This window comes from Antennarius striatus, chromosome 22, assembly GCF_040054535.1.
Source record: "Antennarius striatus isolate MH-2024 chromosome 22, ASM4005453v1, whole genome shotgun sequence".
Taxonomy (NCBI): Eukaryota; Metazoa; Chordata; class Actinopteri; order Lophiiformes; family Antennariidae; genus Antennarius; species Antennarius striatus.
In genome coordinates, this window is record NC_090797.1 from 12,112,994 (window position 1) to 12,130,169 (window position 17,176).

At 46.4% G+C, this 17,176-nt stretch overlaps 41 non-coding genes across 41 annotated transcripts; all 41 read right to left on the bottom strand.

The window, feature by feature from the left end:
* Nucleotides 1–247: 247 nt before the first annotated feature.
* trnak-uuu (transfer RNA lysine (anticodon UUU)) lies at nucleotides 248–320 on the bottom strand. Its single transcript has one exon. It is a non-coding gene; the product is annotated as a tRNA-Lys (tRNA).
* Nucleotides 321–519: 199 nt separating this feature from the next.
* Nucleotides 520–592, bottom strand: trnak-uuu (transfer RNA lysine (anticodon UUU)). The gene has a single exon. It is a non-coding gene; the product is annotated as a tRNA-Lys (tRNA).
* Nucleotides 593–790: 198 nt separating this feature from the next.
* trnak-cuu (transfer RNA lysine (anticodon CUU)) lies at nucleotides 791–863 on the bottom strand. The gene has a single exon. It is a non-coding gene; the product is annotated as a tRNA-Lys (tRNA).
* Nucleotides 864–1,062: 199 nt separating this feature from the next.
* trnak-uuu (transfer RNA lysine (anticodon UUU)) lies at nucleotides 1,063–1,135 on the bottom strand. Its single transcript has one exon. It is a non-coding gene; the product is annotated as a tRNA-Lys (tRNA).
* A 114-nt stretch (nucleotides 1,136–1,249) lies between these two features.
* On the bottom strand, nucleotides 1,250–1,321 carry trnam-cau (transfer RNA methionine (anticodon CAU)). The gene has a single exon. It is a non-coding gene; the product is annotated as a tRNA-Met (tRNA).
* Nucleotides 1,322–1,333: 12 nt separating this feature from the next.
* On the bottom strand, nucleotides 1,334–1,406 carry trnak-cuu (transfer RNA lysine (anticodon CUU)). The gene has a single exon. It is a non-coding gene; the product is annotated as a tRNA-Lys (tRNA).
* A 472-nt stretch (nucleotides 1,407–1,878) lies between these two features.
* trnak-uuu (transfer RNA lysine (anticodon UUU)) lies at nucleotides 1,879–1,951 on the bottom strand. Its single transcript has one exon. It is a non-coding gene; the product is annotated as a tRNA-Lys (tRNA).
* Nucleotides 1,952–2,421: 470 nt separating this feature from the next.
* Nucleotides 2,422–2,494, bottom strand: trnak-uuu (transfer RNA lysine (anticodon UUU)). The gene has a single exon. It is a non-coding gene; the product is annotated as a tRNA-Lys (tRNA).
* Nucleotides 2,495–2,692: 198 nt separating this feature from the next.
* On the bottom strand, nucleotides 2,693–2,765 carry trnak-cuu (transfer RNA lysine (anticodon CUU)). The gene has a single exon. It is a non-coding gene; the product is annotated as a tRNA-Lys (tRNA).
* A 199-nt stretch (nucleotides 2,766–2,964) lies between these two features.
* On the bottom strand, nucleotides 2,965–3,037 carry trnak-uuu (transfer RNA lysine (anticodon UUU)). The gene has a single exon. It is a non-coding gene; the product is annotated as a tRNA-Lys (tRNA).
* Nucleotides 3,038–3,151: 114 nt separating this feature from the next.
* On the bottom strand, nucleotides 3,152–3,223 carry trnam-cau (transfer RNA methionine (anticodon CAU)). The gene has a single exon. It is a non-coding gene; the product is annotated as a tRNA-Met (tRNA).
* Nucleotides 3,224–3,235: 12 nt separating this feature from the next.
* trnak-cuu (transfer RNA lysine (anticodon CUU)) lies at nucleotides 3,236–3,308 on the bottom strand. Its single transcript has one exon. It is a non-coding gene; the product is annotated as a tRNA-Lys (tRNA).
* A 472-nt stretch (nucleotides 3,309–3,780) lies between these two features.
* Nucleotides 3,781–3,853, bottom strand: trnak-uuu (transfer RNA lysine (anticodon UUU)). Its single transcript has one exon. It is a non-coding gene; the product is annotated as a tRNA-Lys (tRNA).
* Nucleotides 3,854–4,323: 470 nt separating this feature from the next.
* Nucleotides 4,324–4,396, bottom strand: trnak-uuu (transfer RNA lysine (anticodon UUU)). The gene has a single exon. It is a non-coding gene; the product is annotated as a tRNA-Lys (tRNA).
* A 743-nt stretch (nucleotides 4,397–5,139) lies between these two features.
* trnak-uuu (transfer RNA lysine (anticodon UUU)) lies at nucleotides 5,140–5,212 on the bottom strand. Its single transcript has one exon. It is a non-coding gene; the product is annotated as a tRNA-Lys (tRNA).
* A 200-nt stretch (nucleotides 5,213–5,412) lies between these two features.
* On the bottom strand, nucleotides 5,413–5,485 carry trnak-uuu (transfer RNA lysine (anticodon UUU)). The gene has a single exon. It is a non-coding gene; the product is annotated as a tRNA-Lys (tRNA).
* A 198-nt stretch (nucleotides 5,486–5,683) lies between these two features.
* Nucleotides 5,684–5,756, bottom strand: trnak-cuu (transfer RNA lysine (anticodon CUU)). The gene has a single exon. It is a non-coding gene; the product is annotated as a tRNA-Lys (tRNA).
* A 199-nt stretch (nucleotides 5,757–5,955) lies between these two features.
* On the bottom strand, nucleotides 5,956–6,028 carry trnak-uuu (transfer RNA lysine (anticodon UUU)). Its single transcript has one exon. It is a non-coding gene; the product is annotated as a tRNA-Lys (tRNA).
* Nucleotides 6,029–6,142: 114 nt separating this feature from the next.
* Nucleotides 6,143–6,214, bottom strand: trnam-cau (transfer RNA methionine (anticodon CAU)). The gene has a single exon. It is a non-coding gene; the product is annotated as a tRNA-Met (tRNA).
* A 12-nt stretch (nucleotides 6,215–6,226) lies between these two features.
* Nucleotides 6,227–6,299, bottom strand: trnak-cuu (transfer RNA lysine (anticodon CUU)). The gene has a single exon. It is a non-coding gene; the product is annotated as a tRNA-Lys (tRNA).
* A 472-nt stretch (nucleotides 6,300–6,771) lies between these two features.
* On the bottom strand, nucleotides 6,772–6,844 carry trnak-uuu (transfer RNA lysine (anticodon UUU)). The gene has a single exon. It is a non-coding gene; the product is annotated as a tRNA-Lys (tRNA).
* A 470-nt stretch (nucleotides 6,845–7,314) lies between these two features.
* Nucleotides 7,315–7,387, bottom strand: trnak-uuu (transfer RNA lysine (anticodon UUU)). Its single transcript has one exon. It is a non-coding gene; the product is annotated as a tRNA-Lys (tRNA).
* A 198-nt stretch (nucleotides 7,388–7,585) lies between these two features.
* Nucleotides 7,586–7,658, bottom strand: trnak-cuu (transfer RNA lysine (anticodon CUU)). Its single transcript has one exon. It is a non-coding gene; the product is annotated as a tRNA-Lys (tRNA).
* Nucleotides 7,659–7,857: 199 nt separating this feature from the next.
* trnak-uuu (transfer RNA lysine (anticodon UUU)) lies at nucleotides 7,858–7,930 on the bottom strand. The gene has a single exon. It is a non-coding gene; the product is annotated as a tRNA-Lys (tRNA).
* Nucleotides 7,931–8,044: 114 nt separating this feature from the next.
* On the bottom strand, nucleotides 8,045–8,116 carry trnam-cau (transfer RNA methionine (anticodon CAU)). Its single transcript has one exon. It is a non-coding gene; the product is annotated as a tRNA-Met (tRNA).
* Nucleotides 8,117–8,128: 12 nt separating this feature from the next.
* Nucleotides 8,129–8,201, bottom strand: trnak-cuu (transfer RNA lysine (anticodon CUU)). Its single transcript has one exon. It is a non-coding gene; the product is annotated as a tRNA-Lys (tRNA).
* Nucleotides 8,202–8,673: 472 nt separating this feature from the next.
* trnak-uuu (transfer RNA lysine (anticodon UUU)) lies at nucleotides 8,674–8,746 on the bottom strand. The gene has a single exon. It is a non-coding gene; the product is annotated as a tRNA-Lys (tRNA).
* Nucleotides 8,747–9,216: 470 nt separating this feature from the next.
* Nucleotides 9,217–9,289, bottom strand: trnak-uuu (transfer RNA lysine (anticodon UUU)). Its single transcript has one exon. It is a non-coding gene; the product is annotated as a tRNA-Lys (tRNA).
* Nucleotides 9,290–10,032: 743 nt separating this feature from the next.
* trnak-uuu (transfer RNA lysine (anticodon UUU)) lies at nucleotides 10,033–10,105 on the bottom strand. Its single transcript has one exon. It is a non-coding gene; the product is annotated as a tRNA-Lys (tRNA).
* A 200-nt stretch (nucleotides 10,106–10,305) lies between these two features.
* On the bottom strand, nucleotides 10,306–10,378 carry trnak-uuu (transfer RNA lysine (anticodon UUU)). Its single transcript has one exon. It is a non-coding gene; the product is annotated as a tRNA-Lys (tRNA).
* Nucleotides 10,379–10,578: 200 nt separating this feature from the next.
* Nucleotides 10,579–10,651, bottom strand: trnak-uuu (transfer RNA lysine (anticodon UUU)). Its single transcript has one exon. It is a non-coding gene; the product is annotated as a tRNA-Lys (tRNA).
* A 200-nt stretch (nucleotides 10,652–10,851) lies between these two features.
* On the bottom strand, nucleotides 10,852–10,924 carry trnak-uuu (transfer RNA lysine (anticodon UUU)). Its single transcript has one exon. It is a non-coding gene; the product is annotated as a tRNA-Lys (tRNA).
* A 114-nt stretch (nucleotides 10,925–11,038) lies between these two features.
* Nucleotides 11,039–11,110, bottom strand: trnam-cau (transfer RNA methionine (anticodon CAU)). Its single transcript has one exon. It is a non-coding gene; the product is annotated as a tRNA-Met (tRNA).
* A 285-nt stretch (nucleotides 11,111–11,395) lies between these two features.
* Nucleotides 11,396–11,468, bottom strand: trnak-uuu (transfer RNA lysine (anticodon UUU)). Its single transcript has one exon. It is a non-coding gene; the product is annotated as a tRNA-Lys (tRNA).
* Nucleotides 11,469–11,938: 470 nt separating this feature from the next.
* On the bottom strand, nucleotides 11,939–12,011 carry trnak-uuu (transfer RNA lysine (anticodon UUU)). Its single transcript has one exon. It is a non-coding gene; the product is annotated as a tRNA-Lys (tRNA).
* A 745-nt stretch (nucleotides 12,012–12,756) lies between these two features.
* Nucleotides 12,757–12,829, bottom strand: trnak-uuu (transfer RNA lysine (anticodon UUU)). The gene has a single exon. It is a non-coding gene; the product is annotated as a tRNA-Lys (tRNA).
* A 198-nt stretch (nucleotides 12,830–13,027) lies between these two features.
* trnak-cuu (transfer RNA lysine (anticodon CUU)) lies at nucleotides 13,028–13,100 on the bottom strand. The gene has a single exon. It is a non-coding gene; the product is annotated as a tRNA-Lys (tRNA).
* Nucleotides 13,101–13,572: 472 nt separating this feature from the next.
* On the bottom strand, nucleotides 13,573–13,645 carry trnak-uuu (transfer RNA lysine (anticodon UUU)). The gene has a single exon. It is a non-coding gene; the product is annotated as a tRNA-Lys (tRNA).
* Nucleotides 13,646–13,843: 198 nt separating this feature from the next.
* On the bottom strand, nucleotides 13,844–13,916 carry trnak-cuu (transfer RNA lysine (anticodon CUU)). Its single transcript has one exon. It is a non-coding gene; the product is annotated as a tRNA-Lys (tRNA).
* A 472-nt stretch (nucleotides 13,917–14,388) lies between these two features.
* On the bottom strand, nucleotides 14,389–14,461 carry trnak-uuu (transfer RNA lysine (anticodon UUU)). The gene has a single exon. It is a non-coding gene; the product is annotated as a tRNA-Lys (tRNA).
* A 470-nt stretch (nucleotides 14,462–14,931) lies between these two features.
* trnar-ucu (transfer RNA arginine (anticodon UCU)) lies at nucleotides 14,932–15,004 on the bottom strand. The gene has a single exon. It is a non-coding gene; the product is annotated as a tRNA-Arg (tRNA).
* Between the last annotated feature and the right edge of the window lie 2,172 nt (nucleotides 15,005–17,176).

Consider the following 17,176-nt stretch of genomic DNA (forward strand, 5'->3'; position numbering starts at 1 on the left):
CGCTTAGATTAAGAGTCTCATGCTCTACCGACTCAGCTAGCTTGGCTCTTCTAGTAAGTAATTCCAGTTCCTTCCACCAACCAAACTTAACAGCAAGTACCCATTAATCTCTCTACCCCTTCAAAAGACCTAAAAATATTATCAGCGGATTGTCCTTAAGTATTAGCAGAGGATAGTTTTGATCCATTGACCTCTAGGTTATGGGCCCAGCACTCCTCTGCTGTGCCACTCTGCTTATTTTCTCATGCACCCAACTTGGGGCTCGAACCCACGACCCTGAGATTAAAAGTCTCATGCTCTACCGACTGAGCTAGCCAGGCTGTTCTATTAAATAATTCCACTTCCGTCCACCAACCAATTTCACAGCAAATACAGTCTCATCGTTTCTCCCCAAGACATGACCTAAAATATTATCAGAGGTTTGACCAGAAGTATTAGCAGAGGATAGTTTTGATCCATTGACCTCTGGGTTGTGGGACCAGCACTCTTCCGCTGCGCCACTCTGCTTATTTTGTCCTGCACCCAATGTGGGGCTCGAACCCACGACCCTGAGATTAAAAGTCTCATGCTCTACCAACTGAGCTAGCTGGGCTCTTCTTGTAAGTAATTCCAGTTCCTTCCACCAACCAACGTCACATCAAGTATACGTTAATCTCTGTTCCCATGAAAAGACCTAAAATATTATCAGAGGCTTCACCTAAACTGTTAGCAGAGGATGGTTTCTATCCATCGACCTCTGGGTTATGGGCCCAGCACGCTTCCGCTGCGCCACTCTGCTTATGACCACCTGCGCCCAACGTGGGGCTCGAACCCACGACCCTGAGATTAAGAGTCTCATGCTCTACCGACTGAGCTAGCCAGGCTGTTCTATTAGATCATTCCACTTCCGTCCACCAACCAATTTCACAGCAAATACAGTCTCATCGTTTCTCCCCAAGACATGACCTAAAATATTGTCAGAGGTTTGACCTAAAGTATTAGCAGAGGATGGTTTTGATCCATTGACCTCTAGGTTATGGGCCCAGCACTCTTCTGCTGTGCCACTCTGCTTATTTTCTCATGCACCCAACGTGGGGCTCGAACCCACAACCCTGAGATTAAAAGTCTCATGCTCTACCAACTGAGCTAGCTGGGCTCTTCTTGTAAGTAATTCCAGTTCCCTTCACCAACCAACGTCACATCAAGTATACGTTAATCTCTGTTCCCATGAAAAAACCTAAAATATTATCAGACGCTTAACCTAAACTATTAGCAGAGGATGGTTTCGATCCATCGACCTCTGGGTTATGGGCCCAGCACGCTTCCGCTGCGCCACTCTGCTTATGACCACCTGTGCCCAACGTGGGGCTCGAACCCACGACCCTGAGATTAAGAGTCTCATGCTCTACCGACTGAGCTAGCCGGGCTGTACTTGTAGGTAATTCCAGTTCCTTCCACCAACCAACGTCACATCAAGTATACGTTAATCTCTGTTCCCATGAAAAGACTTAAAATATTATCAGACGCTTAACCTAAACTATTAGCAGAGGATGGTTTCTATCCATCGACCTCTGGGTTATGGGCCCAGTATGCTTCCGCTGTGCCACCTTGCTTGTGACCTCCTGTGCCCAACGTGGGGCTTGAACCCACCACGCTTAGATTAAGAGTCTCATGGTCTACCGACTGAGCTAGCTTGGCTCTTCTAGTAAGTAATTCCAGTTCCTTCCACCAACCAAACTTAACAGCAAGTACCCATTAATCTCTCTACCCCTTGAAAAGACCTAAAGATATTATCAGCGGATTGTCCTTAAGTATTAGCAGAGGATAGTTTCGATCCATTGACCTCTGGGTTATGGGACCAGCACTCTTCCGCTGCGCCACTCTGCTTATTTTTTCCTGCACCCAACGTGGGGCTCGAACCCACGACCCTGAGATTAAAAGTCTCATGCTCTACCAACTGAGCTAGCTGGGCTCTTCTTGTTAGTAATTCCAGTTCCTTCCACCAACCAATGTCACATCAAGTATACGTTAATCTCTGTTCCCATGAAAAGACCTAAAATATTATCAGAGGCTTCACCTAAACTGTTAGCAGAGGATGGTTTCTATCCATCGACCTCTGGGTTATGGGCCCAGCACGCTTCCGCTGCGCCACTCTGCTTATGACCTCCTGCGCCCAACGTGGAGCTCGAACCCACGACCCTGAGATGAAGAGTCTCATGCTCTACCGACTGAGCTAGCCAGGCTGTTCTATTAAATAATTCCACTTCCGTCCACCAACCAATTTCACAGCAAATACAGTCTCATCGTTTCTCCCCAAGACATGACCTAAAATATTATCAGAGGTTTGACCAGAAGTATTAGCAGAGGATAGTTTTGATCCATTGACCTCTGGGTTGTGGGACCAGCACTCTTCCGCTGCGCCACTCTGCTTATTTTGTCCTGCACCCAACGTGGGGCTCGAACCCACGACCCTGAGATTAAAAGTCTCATGCTCTACCAACTGAGCTAGCTGGGCTCTTCTTGTAAGTAATTCCAGTTCCTTCCACCAACCAACGTCACATCAAGTATACGTTAATCTCTGTTCCCATGAAAAGACCTAAAATATTATCAGAGGCTTCACCTAAACTGTTAGCAGAGGATGGTTTCTATCCATCGACCTCTGGGTTATGGGCCCAGCACGCTTCCGCTGCGCCACTCTGCTTATGACCTCCTGCGCCCAACGTGGGGCTCGAACCCACGACCCTGAGATTAAGAGTCTCATGCTCTACCGACTGAGCTAGCCAGGCTGTTCTAGTAGATCATTCCACTTCCGTCCACCAACCAATTTCACAGCAAATACAGTCTTATCGTTTCTCCCCAAGACATGACCTAAAATATTGTCAGAGGTTTGACCTAAAGTATTAGCAGAGGATGGTTTTGATCCATTGACCTCTAGGTTATGGGCCCAGCACTCTTCTGCTGTGCAACTCTGCTTATTTTCTCATGCACCCAACGTGGGGCTCGAACCCACGACCCTGAGATTAAAAGTCTCATGCTCTACCAACTGAGCTAGCTGGGCTCTTCTTGTAAGTAATTCCAGTTCCCTTCACCAACCAACGTCACATCAAGTATACGTTAATCTCTGTTCCAATGAAAAAACCTAAAATATTATCAGACGCTTAACCTAAACTATTAGCAGAGGATGGTTTCGATCCATCGACCTCTGGGTTATGGGCCCAGCACGCTTCCGCTGCGCCACTCTGCTTATGACCACCTGCGCCCAACGTGGGGCTCGAACCCACGACCCTGAGATTAAGAGTCTCATGCTCTACCGACTGAGCTAGCCGGGCTGTACTTGTAGGTAATTCCAGTTCCTTCCACCAACCAACGTCACATCAAGTATACGTTAATCTCTGTTCCCATGAAAAGACTTAAAATATTATCAGACGCTTAACCTAAACTATTAGCAGAGGATGGTTTCTATCCATCGACCTCTGGGTTACGGGCCCAGTATGCTTCTGCTGTGCCACCTTGCTTGTGACCTCCTGTGCCCAACGTGGGGCTTGAACCCACCACGCTTAGATTAAGAGTCTCATGCTCTACCGACTGAGCTAGCTTGGCTCTTCTAGTAAGTAATTCCAGTTCCTTCCACCAACCAAACTTAACAGCAAGTACCCATTAATCTCTCTACCCCTTGAAAAGACCTAAAAATATTATCAGCTGATTGTCCTTAAGTATTAGCAGAGGATAGTTTCGATCCATTGACCTCTGGGTTATGGGACCAGCACTCTTCCGCTGCGCCACTCTGCTTATTTTTTCCTGCACCCAACGTGGGGCTCGAACCCACGACCCTGAGATTAAAAGTCTCATGCTCTACCAACTGAGCTAGCTGGGCTCTTCTTGTTAGTAATTCCAGTTCCTTCCACCAACCAATGTCACATCAAGTATACGTTAATCTCTGTTCCCATGAAAAGACCTAAAATATTCTCAGAGGCTTCACCTAAACTGTTAGCAGAGGATGGTTTCTATCCATCGACCTCTGGGTTATGGGCCCAGCACGCTTCCGCTGCGCCACTCTGCTTATGACCTCCTGCGCCCAACGTGGAGCTCGAACCCACGACCCTGAGATGAAGAGTCTCATGCTCTACCGACTGAGCTAGCCAGGCTGTTCTATTAAATAATTCCACTTCCGTCCACTAACCAATTTCACAGCAAATACAGTCTCATCGTTTCTCCCCAAGACATGACCTAAAATATTATCAGAGGTTTGACCAGAAGTATTAGCAGAGGATAGTTTTTATCCATTGACCTCTGGGTTGTGGGACCAGCACTCTTCCGCTGCGCCACTCTGCTTATTTTGTCCTGCACCCAACGTGGGGCTCGAACCCACGACCCTGAGATTAAAAGTCTCATGCTCTACCAACTGAGCTAGCTGGGCTCTTCTTGTAAGTAATTCCAGTTCCTTCCACCAACCAACGTCACATCAAGTATACGCTAATCTCTGTTCCCATGAAAAGACCTAAAATATTATCAGAGGCTTCACCTAAACTGTTAGCAGAGGATGGTTTCTATCCATCGACCTCTGGGTTATGGGCCCAGCACGCTTCCGCTGCGCCACTCTGCTTATGACCTCCTGCGCCCAACGTGGGGCTCGAACCCACGACCCTGAGATTAAGAGTCTCATGCTCTATCAACTGAGCTAGCTGGGCTCTTCTTGTTAGTAATTCCAGTTCCCTTCACCAACCAACGTCACATCAAGTATACGTTAATCTCTGTTCCCATGAAAAAACCTAAAATATTATCAGACGCTTAACCTAAACTATTAGCAGAGGATGGTTTCTATCCATCGACCTCTGGGTTATGGGCCCAGTATGCTTCTGCTGTGCCACCTTGCTTGTGACCTCCTGTGCCCAACGTGGGGCTTGAACCCACCACGCTTAGATTAAGAGTCTCATGCTCTACCAACTGAGCTAGCTTGGCTCTTCTAGTAAGTAATTCCAGTTCCTTCCACCAACCAAACTTAACAGCAAGTATCTTTTAATCTCTCTACCCCTTGAAAAGACCTAAAAATATTATCAGTGGATTGTCCTTAAGTATTAGCAGAGGATAGTTTTGATCCATTGACCTCTGGGTTATGGGACTAGCACTCTTCTGCTGCGCCACTCTGCTTATTTTGTACTGCACCCAACGTGGGGCTTGAACCCATGACCCTGAGATTAAAAGTCTCATGCTCTACCAACTGAGCTAGCCAGGCTCTTCTTGTAAGTAATTCCAGTTCCTTCCACCAACCAACGTCACAGCAAGTACCCATTAATCTCTCTACCCCTTGAAAAGACCTAAAAATATTATCAGCGGATTGTCCTAAGGTATTAGCAGAGGATGGTTTTGATCCATTGACCTCTGGGTTGTGGGACCAGCACTCTTCCGCTGCGCCACTCTGCTTATTTTGTCCTGCACCCAACGTGGGGCTCGAACCCACGACCCTGAGATTAAAAGTCTCATGCTCTACCAACTGAGCTAGCTGGGCTCTTCTTGTAAGTAATTCCAGTTCCTTCCACCAACCAACGTCACATCAAGTATACGTTAATCTCTGTTCCCATGAAAAGACCTAAAATATTATCAGAGGCTTCACCTAAACTGTTAGCAGAGGATGGTTTCTATCCATCGACCTCTGGGTTATGGGCCCAGCACGCTTCCGCTGCGCCACTCTGCTTATGACCACCTGCGCCCAACGTGGGGCTCGAACCCACGACCCTGAGATTAAGAGTCTCATGCTCTACCGACTGAGCTAGCCAGGCTGTTCTATTAGATCATTCCACTTCCGTCCACCAACCAATTTCACAGCAAATACAGTCTCATCGTTTCTCCCCAAGACATGACCTAAAATATTGTCAGAGGTTTGACCTAAAGTATTAGCAGAGGATGGTTTTGATCCATTGACCTCTAGGTTATGGGCCCAGCACTCTTCTGCTGTGCCACTCTGCTTATTTTCTCATGCACCCAACGTGGGGCTCGAACCCACAACCCTGAGATTAAAAGTCTCATGCTCTACCAACTGAGCTAGCTGGGCTCTTCTTGTAAGTAATTCCAGTTCCCTTCACCAACCAACGTCACATCAAGTATACGTTAATCTCTGTTCCCATGAAAAAACCTAAAATATTATCAGACGCTTAACCTAAACTATTAGCAGAGGATGGTTTCGATCCATCGACCTCTGGGTTATGGGCCCAGCACGCTTCCGCTGCGCCACTCTGCTTATGACCACCTGTGCCCAACGTGGGGCTCGAACCCACGACCCTGAGATTAAGAGTCTCATGCTCTACCGACTGAGCTAGCCGGGCTGTACTTGTAGGTAATTCCAGTTCCTTCCACCAACCAACGTCACATCAAGTATACGTTAATCTCTGTTCCCATGAAAAGACTTAAAATATTATCAGACGCTTAACCTAAACTATTAGCAGAGGATGGTTTCTATCCATCGACCTCTGGGTTATGGGCCCAGTATGCTTCCGCTGTGCCACCTTGCTTGTGACCTCCTGTGCCCAACGTGGGGCTTGAACCCACCACGCTTAGATTAAGAGTCTCATGGTCTACCGACTGAGCTAGCTTGGCTCTTCTAGTAAGTAATTCCAGTTCCTTCCACCAACCAAACTTAACAGCAAGTACCCATTAATCTCTCTACCCCTTGAAAAGACCTAAAAATATTATCAGCGGATTGTCCTTAAGTATTAGCAGAGGATAGTTTCGATCCATTGACCTCTGGGTTATGGGACCAGCACTCTTCCGTTGCGCCACTCTGCTTATTTTTTCCTGCACCCAACGTGGGGCTCGAACCCACGACCCTGAGATTAAAAGTCTCATGCTCTACCAACTGAGCTAGCTGGGCTCTTCTTGTTAGTAATTCCAGTTCCTTCCACCAACCAATGTCACATCAAGTATACGTTAATCTCTGTTCCCATGAAAAGACCTAAAATATTCTCAGAGGCTTCACCTAAACTGTTAGCAGAGGATGGTTTCTATCCATCGACCTCTGGGTTATGGGCCCAGCACGCTTCCGCTGCGCCACTCTGCTTATGACCTCCTGCGCCCAACGTGGAGCTCGAACCCACGACCCTGAGATGAAGAGTCTCATGCTCTACCGACTGAGCTAGCCAGGCTGTTCTATTAAATAATTCCACTTCCGTCCACCAACCAATTTCACAGCAAATACAGTCTCATCGTTTCTCCCCAAGACATGACCTAAAATATTATCAGAGGTTTGACCAGAAGTATTAGCAGAGGATAGTTTTGATCCATTGACCTCTGGGTTGTGGGACCAGCACTCTTCCGCTGCGCCACTCTGCTTATTTTGTCCTGCACCCAACGTGGGGCTCGAACCCACGACCCTGAGATTAAAAGTCTCATGCTCTACCAACTGAGCTAGCTGGGCTCTTCTTGTAAGTAATTCCAGTTCCTTCCACCAACCAACGTCACATCAAGTATACGTTAATCTCTGTTCCCATGAAAAGACCTAAAATATTATCAGAGGCTTCACCTAAACTGTTAGCAGAGGATGGTTTCTATCCATCGACCTCTGGGTTATGGGCCCAGCACGCTTCCGCTGCGCCACTCTGCTTATGACCTCCTGCGCCCAACGTGGGGCTCGAACCCACGACCCTGAGATTAAGAGTCTCATGCTCTACCGACTGAGCTAGCCAGGCTGTTCTAGTAGATCATTCCACTTCCGTCCACCAACCAATTTCACAGCAAATACAGTCTTATCGTTTCTCCCCAAGACATGACCTAAAATATTGTCAGAGGTTTGACCTAAAGTATTAGCAGAGGATGGTTTTGATCCATTGACCTCTAGGTTATGGGCCCAGCACTCTTCTGCTGTGCAACTCTGCTTATTTTCTCATGCACCCAACGTGGGGCTCGAACCCACGACCCTGAGATTAAAAGTCTCATGCTCTACCAACTGAGCTAGCTGGGCTCTTCTTGTAAGTAATTCCAGTTCCCTTCACCAACCAACGTCACATCAAGTATACGTTAATCTCTGTTCCAATGAAAAAACCTAAAATATTATCAGACGCTTAACCTAAACTATTAGCAGAGGATGGTTTCGATCCATCGACCTCTGGGTTATGGGCCCAGCACGCTTCCGCTGCGCCACTCTGCTTATGACCACCTGCGCCCAACGTGGGGCTCGAACCCACGACCCTGAGATTAAGAGTCTCATGCTCTACCGACTGAGCTAGCCGGGCTGTACTTGTAGGTAATTCCAGTTCCTTCCACCAACCAACGTCACATCAAGTATACGTTAATCTCTGTTCCCATGAAAAGACTTAAAATATTATCAGACGCTTAACCTAAACTATTAGCAGAGGATGGTTTCTATCCATCGACCTCTGGGTTATGGGCCCAGTATGCTTCTGCTGTGCCACCTTGCTTGTGACCTCCTGTGCCCAACGTGGGGCTTGAACCCACCACGCTTAGATTAAGAGTCTCATGCTCTACCGACTGAGCTAGCTTGGCTCTTCTAGTAAGTAATTCCAGTTCCTTCCACCAACCAAACTTAACAGCAAGTACCCATTAATCTCTCTACCCCTTGAAAAGACCTAAAAATATTATCAGCTGATTGTCCTTAAGTATTAGCAGAGGATAGTTTCGATCCATTGACCTCTGGGTTATGGGACCAGCACTCTTCCGCTGCGCCACTCTGCTTATTTTTTCCTGCACCCAACGTGGGGCTCGAACCCACGACCCTGAGATTAAAAGTCTCATGCTCTACCAACTGAGCTAGCTGGGCTCTTCTTGTTAGTAATTCCAGTTCCTTCCACCAACCAATGTCACATCAAGTATACGTTAATCTCTGTTCCCATGAAAAGACCTAAAATATTATCAGAGGCTTCACCTAAACTGTTAGCAGAGGATGGTTTCTATCCATCGACCTCTGGGTTATGGGCCCAGCACGCTTCCGCTGCGCCACTCTGCTTATGACCTCCTGCGCCCAACGTGGAGCTCGAACCCACGACCCTGAGATGAAGAGTCTCATGCTCTACCGACTGAGCTAGCCAGGCTGTTCTATTAAATAATTCCACTTCCGTCCACCAACCAATTTCACAGCAAATACAGTCTCATCGTTTCTCCCCAAGACATGACCTAAAATATTATCAGAGGTTTGACCAGAAGTATTAGCAGACGATAGTTTTTATCCATTGACCTCTGGGTTGTGGGACCAGCACTCTTCCGCTGCGCCACTCTGCTTATTTTGTCCTGCACCCAACGTGGGGCTCGAACCCACGACCCTGAGATTAAAAGTCTCATGCTCTACCAACTGAGCTAGCTGGGCTCTTCTTGTAAGTAATTCCAGTTCCTTCCACCAACCAACGTCACATCAAGTATACGCTAATCTCTGTTCCCATGAAAAGACCTAAAATATTATCAGAGGCTTCACCTAAACTGTTAGCAGAGGATGGTTTCTATCCATCGACCTCTGGGTTATGGGCCCAGCACGCTTCCGCTGCGCCACTCTGCTTATGACCTCCTGCGCCCAACGTGGGGCTCGAACCCACGACCCTGAGATTAAGAGTCTCATGCTCTATCAACTGAGCTAGCTGGGCTCTTCTTGTTAGTAATTCCAGTTCCCTTCACCAACCAACGTCACATCAAGTATACGTTAATCTCTGTTCCCATGAAAAAACCTAAAATATTATCAGACGCTTAACCTAAACTATTAGCAGAGGATGGTTTCTATCCATCGACCTCTGGGTTATGGGCCCAGTATGCTTCTGCTGTGCCACCTTGCTTGTGACCTCCTGTGCCCAACGTGGGGCTTGAACCCACCACGCTTAGATTAAGAGTCTCATGCTCTACCAACTGAGCTAGCTTGGCTCTTCTAGTAAGTAATTCCAGTTCCTTCCACCAACCAAACTTAACAGCAAGTATCCATTAATCTCTCTACCCCTTGAAAAGACCTAAAAATATTATCAGTGGATTGTCCTTAAGTATTAGCAGAGGATAGTTTTGATCCATTGACCTCTGGGTTATGGGACTAGCACTCTTCTGCTGCGCCACTCTGCTTATTTTGTACTGCACCCAACGTGGGGCTTGAACCCATGACCCTGAGATTAAAAGTCTCATGCTCTACCAACTGAGCTAGCCGGGCTCTTCTTGTAAGTAATTCCAGTTCCTTCCACCAACCAACGTCACAGCAAGTACCCATTAATCTCTCTACCCCTTGAAAAGACCTAAAAATATTATCAGCGGATTGTCCTAAGGTATTAGCAGAGGATGGTTTTGATCCATTGACCTCTGGGTTATGGCCCCAGCACTCTTCTGCTGCGCCACTCTGCTTATTTTGTCCTGCACCCAACATGGGGCTCGAACCCACGACCCTGAGATTAAAAGTCTCATGCTCTACCCACTGAGCTAGCCAGGCTCTTCTTGTAAGTAATTCCAGTTCCTTCCACCAACCAACGTCACAGCAAGTACCCATTAATCTCTCTACCCCTTGAAAAGACCTAAAAATATTATCAGCGGATTGTCCTAAGGTATTAGCAGAGGATGGTTTTGATCCATTGACCTCTGGGTTATGGCCCCAGCACTCTTCTGCTGCGCCACTCTGCTTATTTTGTCCTGCACCCAACATGGGGCTCGAACCCACGACCCTGAGATTAAAAGTCTCATGCTCTACCCACTGAGCTAGCCAGGCTCTTCTTGTAAGTAATTCCAGTTCCTTCCACCAACCAACGTCACAGCAAGTACCCATTAATCTCTCTACCCCTTGAAAAGACCTAAAAATATTATCAGTGGATTGTCCTAAGGTATTAGCAGAGGATGGTTTTGTTCCATTGACCTCTGGGTTATGGCCCCAGCACTCTTCTGCTGCGCCACTCTGCTTATTTTGTCCTGCACCCAACGTGGGACTCGAACCCACGACCCTCAGATTAAAAGTCTCATGCTCTACCAACTGAGCTAGCTGGGCTCTTCTTGTAAGTAATTCCAGTTCCTTCCACCAACCAACGTCACATCAAGTATACGTTAATCTCTGTTCCCATGAAAAGACCTAAAATATTCTCAGAGGCTTCACCTAAACTGTTAGCAGAGGATGGTTTCGATCCATCGACCTCTGGGTTATGGGCCCAGCACGCTTCCGCTGCGCCACTCTGCTTATGACCTCCTGTGCCCAACGTGGAGCTCGAACCCATGACCCTGAGATTAAGAGTCTCATGCTCTACGGACTGAGCTAGCCAGGCTGTTCTATTAAATAATTCCACATCCGTCCACCAACCAATTTCACAGCAAATACAGTCTCATCGTTTCTCCCCAAGACATGACCTAAAATATTGTCAGAGGTTTGACCCCAAAGTATTAGCAGTGGATGGTTTTGATCCATCGACCTCTAGGTTATGGGCCCAGCACTCTTCTGCTGCGCCACTCTGCCTATTTTCTCATGCACCCAACGTGGGGCTTGAACCCACGACCCTGAGATTAAAAGTCTCATGCTCTACCAACTGAGCTAGCTGGGCTCTTCTTGTATGTAGTTCCAGTTCCCTTCACCAACCAACGTCACATCAAGTATACGTTAATCTCTTCCCATGAAAAAACCTGAAATATTATCAGACGCTTAACCTAAACTATTAGCAGAGGATGGTTTCTATCCATCGACCTCTGGGTTATGGGCCCAGCATGCTTCCGCTGCGCCACTCTGCTTGTGACCTCCTGTGCCCAACGTGGGGCTTGAACCCATGACGCTTAGATTAAGAGTCTCATGCTCTACTGACTGAGCTAGCTTGGCTCTTCTTGTAAGTAATTCCAGTTCCTTCCACCAACCAAACTCAACAGCAAGTACCCATTAATCCCTCTACCCCTTGAAAAGACCTAAAAATATTATCAGCGGATTGTCCTTAAGTATTAGCAGAGGATAGTTTCGATCCATCGACCTCTGGGTTATGGGACCAGCACTCTCCTGCTGCGCCACTCTGCTTATTTTGTCCTGCACCCAACGTGGGGCTTGAACCCACGACCCTGAGAATAAAAGTCTCATGCTCTACCAACTGAGCTTGCCGGGCTCTTCTTGTAAGTAATTCCAGTTCCTTCCACCAACCAACGTCACAGCAAGTACCCATTAATCTCTCTACCCCTTGAAAAGACCTAAAAATATTATCAGCGGATTGTCCTAAGGTATTAGCAGAGGACGGTTTTGATCCATCGACCTCTGGGTTATGGGCCCAGCACTCTTCTGCTGCGCCACTCTGCTTATTTTGTCCTGCACCCAACGTGGGGCTCGAGCCCACGACCCTGAGATTAAGGGTCTCATGCTCTACCCACTGAGCTAGCCGGGCTCTTCTTGTAAGTAATTCCAGTTCCTTCCACCAACCAACATCACAGCAAGTACCCATTAATCTCTCTACCCCTTGAAAAGACCTAAAAATATTATCAGCGGATTGTCCTAAAGTATTAGCAGTGGATGGTTTTGATCCATCGACCTCTGGGTTATGGGACCAGCACTCTTCCGCTGCGCCACTCTGCTTATTTTGTCCTGCACCCAACGTGGGTCTTGAACCCACGACGCTGAGATTAAGAGTCTCACGCTCTACCGACTGAGCTAGCCAGGCTGTTCTATTAAATAATTCCAGTTCCGTCCACCAACCAATTTCACAGCAAATACAGTCTCATCGTTTCTCCCCAAGACATGACCTAAAATATTGTCAGAGGTTTGACCTAAGGTATTAGCAGAGGATAGTTTTGATCCATTGACCTCTAGGTTATGGGCCCAGCACTCTTCTGCTGTGCCACTCTGCTTATTTTCTCATGCACCCAACTTGGGGCTCGAACCCACGACCCTGAGATTAAAAGTCTCATGCTCTACCAACTGAGCTAGCTGGGCTCTTCTTGTATGCAGTTCCGGTTCCCTTCACCAACCAACGTCACATCAAGTATACGTTAATCTCTGTTCCCATGAAAAAACCTAAAATATTATCAGATGCTTAACCTAAACTATTAGCAGAGGATGGTTTCGATCCATTGACCTCTGGGTTATGGGCCCAGCACGCTTCCGCTGCGCCACTCTGCGTATGGCCACCTGCGTCCAACGTGGGGCTCGAACCCACGACCCTGAGATTAAGAGTCTCATGCTCTACCGACTGAGCTAGCCGGGCTGTACTTGTAAGTAATTCCAGTTCCTTCCACCAACCAACGTCAAATCAAGTATACATTAATCTCTGTTCCCATGAAAAGACTTAAAATATTATCAGACGCTTAACCTAAACTATTAGCAGAGGATGGTTTCTATCCATTGTCCTCTGGGTTATGGGCCCAGCATGCTTCCGCTGTGCCACTCTGCTTGTGACCTCCTGCGCCCAACGTGGGGCTTGAACCCACGACGCTTAGATTAAGAGTCTCATGCTCTACCGACTCAGCTAGCTTGGCTCTTCTTGTAAGTAATTCCAGTTCCTTCCACCAACCAAACTTAACAGCAAGTACCCATTAATCTCTCTACCCCTTCAAAAGACCTAAAAATATTATCAGCGGATTGTCCTTAAGTATTAGCAGAGGATAGTTTTGATCCATTGACCTCTAGGTTATGGGCCCAGCACTCCTCTGCTGTGCCACTCTGCTTATTTTCTCATGCACCCAACTTGGGGCTCGAACCCACGACCCTGAGATTAAAAGTCTCATGCTCTACCAACTGAGCTAGCTGGGCTCTTCTTGTATGCAGTTCCGGTTCCCTTCACCAACCAACGTCACATCAAGTATACGTTAATCTCTGTTCCCATGAAAAAACCTAAAATATTATCAGATGCTTAACCTAAACTATTAGCAGAGGATGGTTTCGATCCATTGACCTCTGGGTTATGGGCCCAGCACGCTTCCGCTGCGCCACTCTGCTTATGGCCACCTGCGTCCAACGTGGGGCTCGAACCCACGACCCTGAGATTAAGAGTCTCATGCTCTACCGACTGAGCTAGCCGGGCTTTACTTGTAAGTAATTCCAGTTCCTTCCACCAACCAACGTCAAATCAAGTATACATTAATCTCTGTTCCCATGAAAAGACTTAAAATATTATCAGACGCTTAACCTAAACTATTAGCAGAGGATGGTTTCTATCCATTGTCCTCTGGGTTATGGGCCCAGCATGCTTCCGCTGTGCCACTCTGCTTGTGACCTCCTGCGCCCAACGTGGGGCTCGAACCCACGACGCTTAGATTAAGAGTCTCATGCTCTACCGACTCAGCTAGCTTGGCTCTTCTTGTAAGTAATTCCAGTTCCTTCCACCAACCAAACTTAACAGCAAGTACCCATTAATCTCTCTACCCCTTCAAAAGACCTAAAAATATTATCAGCGGATTGTCCTTAAGTATTAGCAGAGGATAGTTTTGATCCATTGACCTCTGGGTTATGGGACCAGCACTCTTCTGCTGTGCCACTCTGCTTATTTTGTCCTGCACCCAACGTGGGGCTCGAACCCACGACCCTCAGATTAAAAGTCTCATGCTCTACCAACTGAGCTAGCTGGGCTCTTCTTGTAAGTAATTCCAGTTCCTTCCACCAACCAACGTCACATCAAGTATACGTTAATCTCTGTTCCCATGAAAAGACCTGAAATATTCTCAGAGGCTTCACCTAAACTGTTAGCAGAGGATGGTTTCGATCCATCGACCTCTGGGTTATGGGACCAGCACGCTTCCGCTGCGCCACTCTGCTTATGACCTCCTGTGCCCAACGTGGAGCTCGAACCCATGACCCTGAGATTAAGAGTCTCATGCTCTACCGACTGAGCTAGCTGGGCTGTTCTGTTAAATAATTCCACTTCCGTCCACCAACCAATTTCACAGCAAATACAGTCTCATCGTTTCTCCCCAAGACATGACCTAAAATATTGTCAGAGGTTTGACCTAAAGTATTAGCAGAGGATGGTTTTGATCCATCGACCTCTGGGTTATGGGACCAGCACTCTTCCGCTGCGCGACTCTGCTTATTTTCTCCTGCGCCCAACGTGGGGCTCTAACCCACGACCCTGAGATTAGAAGTCTCATGCTCTACCGACTGAGCTAGCCAGGCTGTTCTATTAAGTAATTCCACTTCCGTCCCCCAACCAACTTCACAGCAAATACAGTCTCATCGTTTCTCCCCAAGACAAGACCTAAAATAAAATCAGAGGTTTGACCTAAAGTATTAGCAGAGGATGGTTTCGATCCATCGACCTCTGATTTATGGGCCCAGCACTCAATCAATCAATTACTATTGATTGATTGATTGATTGATCTCGATCGCAGATTCCTCAATCGGGTGTGGTTCCTGGAACCCATTAACCACAAAGACTGAGGGCGCACTGTACTGTGGTAGTGTTTGAGGCATCATCGATGCTTTAAGAAGCTCCTCATTTAAGTAGTCAGTTTAGTCTCTGACACCCCCCCACCCCACCCTTTCCAATGAGCAACAAAACTGGGGGTTTAGATATTTGAAAGCACAGCTCAGGGTAGGATTTATCACTAAAGATTAATTTAAAATTTTTAATTTTGAGGTAACTCTGAGATAGATTCTAAATATCTAACACCAGACATCACGTTGTAATGACGCAACAGGCTGCAAAACTAAAACGTGAGCAATGATTCATATCTTTAAATTGTTTAAATTAACAGAACAGCTTGACAGGCATCGACTTTACACTTGTTTAAAGAAAGAAATGATAGAATATAATGACTTTTTCTGCCAGATAAGCTGTTGCACCATCTGTTACCCGTAAAGCATCACAGAGAGATACTGAAGGTCAGACTAATGGACTGAAACCAATCCATGACATATACATACAGTATAAACTAGTCAGGGAGAGTTTAGAAGCACTGTCTGCCTGATTTCCTTTGGGTGTGACATTCATTTGAAACACTGTCAGTGAGGACGAGTAAAATCTAGTTTAGTGTGACGTCGACTGAAAAAGATTTGTGGCTCCATTTGCGTCTCTGTCGCTGAGCCTGATTGGTCATATCACCAAACTGTGTGCAATATTAATGAGGAAATAACATTTTATGCTTTCTCTTTTCAGCACAGCATATATATGTGCACACACACACACACACACACAAGAGGAAACTGAAACGAATGGAGGAATTTACGATTGAGTATTAGCACTGTAGTTCAGATTCTCATGAATTTCATCTCCTGTCGTCTGTTTTCTTTATAATGGACAGCAATGAAAAAACAGATGTTTCATTAGAGCCCGGCTCTGGAGCTGTGAGAGCTAAGGCAGCCTGCACCAGCTGAAATCATTTGGTCTTCCAGGGGTAAATGGTATTTTCAAATGCATATAAATTTCACAGTTCATAGTTTCGCTTAAATCGGTGTATTACCCTAGTGTACATATGTCAAGGTCAAGGCCCGCGGGCCAGGTCTGGCCCGTGATTAATTATTTATGGCCCCCTGGATGATTCTTAATTACTATTACTATGGGCGAAAAAAACAACGAATATAAGTCCGGTCATTTTGTCAGTAAAAAATGCGTTTATTTGGAAAAGGGGTCGAAGTCTAGCCTTTCTGATCGTTGTTTTCTTATCAGTGGAATATTGTTTAGCCAAATCTATCAGGCGCAATGAGTAGAAATGAGTAGGTCTCCCCTTCACACCTTAACAATGAAATGAGGGCGATCTGCATACAGTGATGCAAAGGCTAACACGTCAAGGAGGCACAAATATTAACACTTTCTTCCACAGAGTTACCGTTGAGTTTACTGCTGTAACAAGCCATCAAACTGACTCTTTTTCTCTCTCCTCTAACTCCTCCTCCCTCTGTGTGGCTGCAAAAATAGTTCTGACATGTAGTTATAAACTAAACTCTATACAATTTATAGAGTTTCTTTAAGGCTCTGATTCAGTAACACCATCTACATTTAACATCCACAATCGGATTTAGTAAAAACACAGATATTTTACATGTATAATGAATATATGCAGCACATCACACGTTTTAACTAAGGATGGTGAAGTTTTCTGCTCCACACAGGCTGCTGATGAGCAGGAAGATACATTTTTAATAAACCTGTAAAATCAATCCTACTGGTTTCCAATCTGTTTAATTAAACCGTTGAATGTTTGGTGAGAGATTTATTCTCTGCGACTGCTCCAACATCAGCTGCGTAAAAATGTCTGCTTCAGTTAAAATGTATGAACACAGGAGTTCAGCCATATTTTATGAATTCTGCCTCTGATGATGTCTGGAGAGCTGATGCTACTGGTGGAG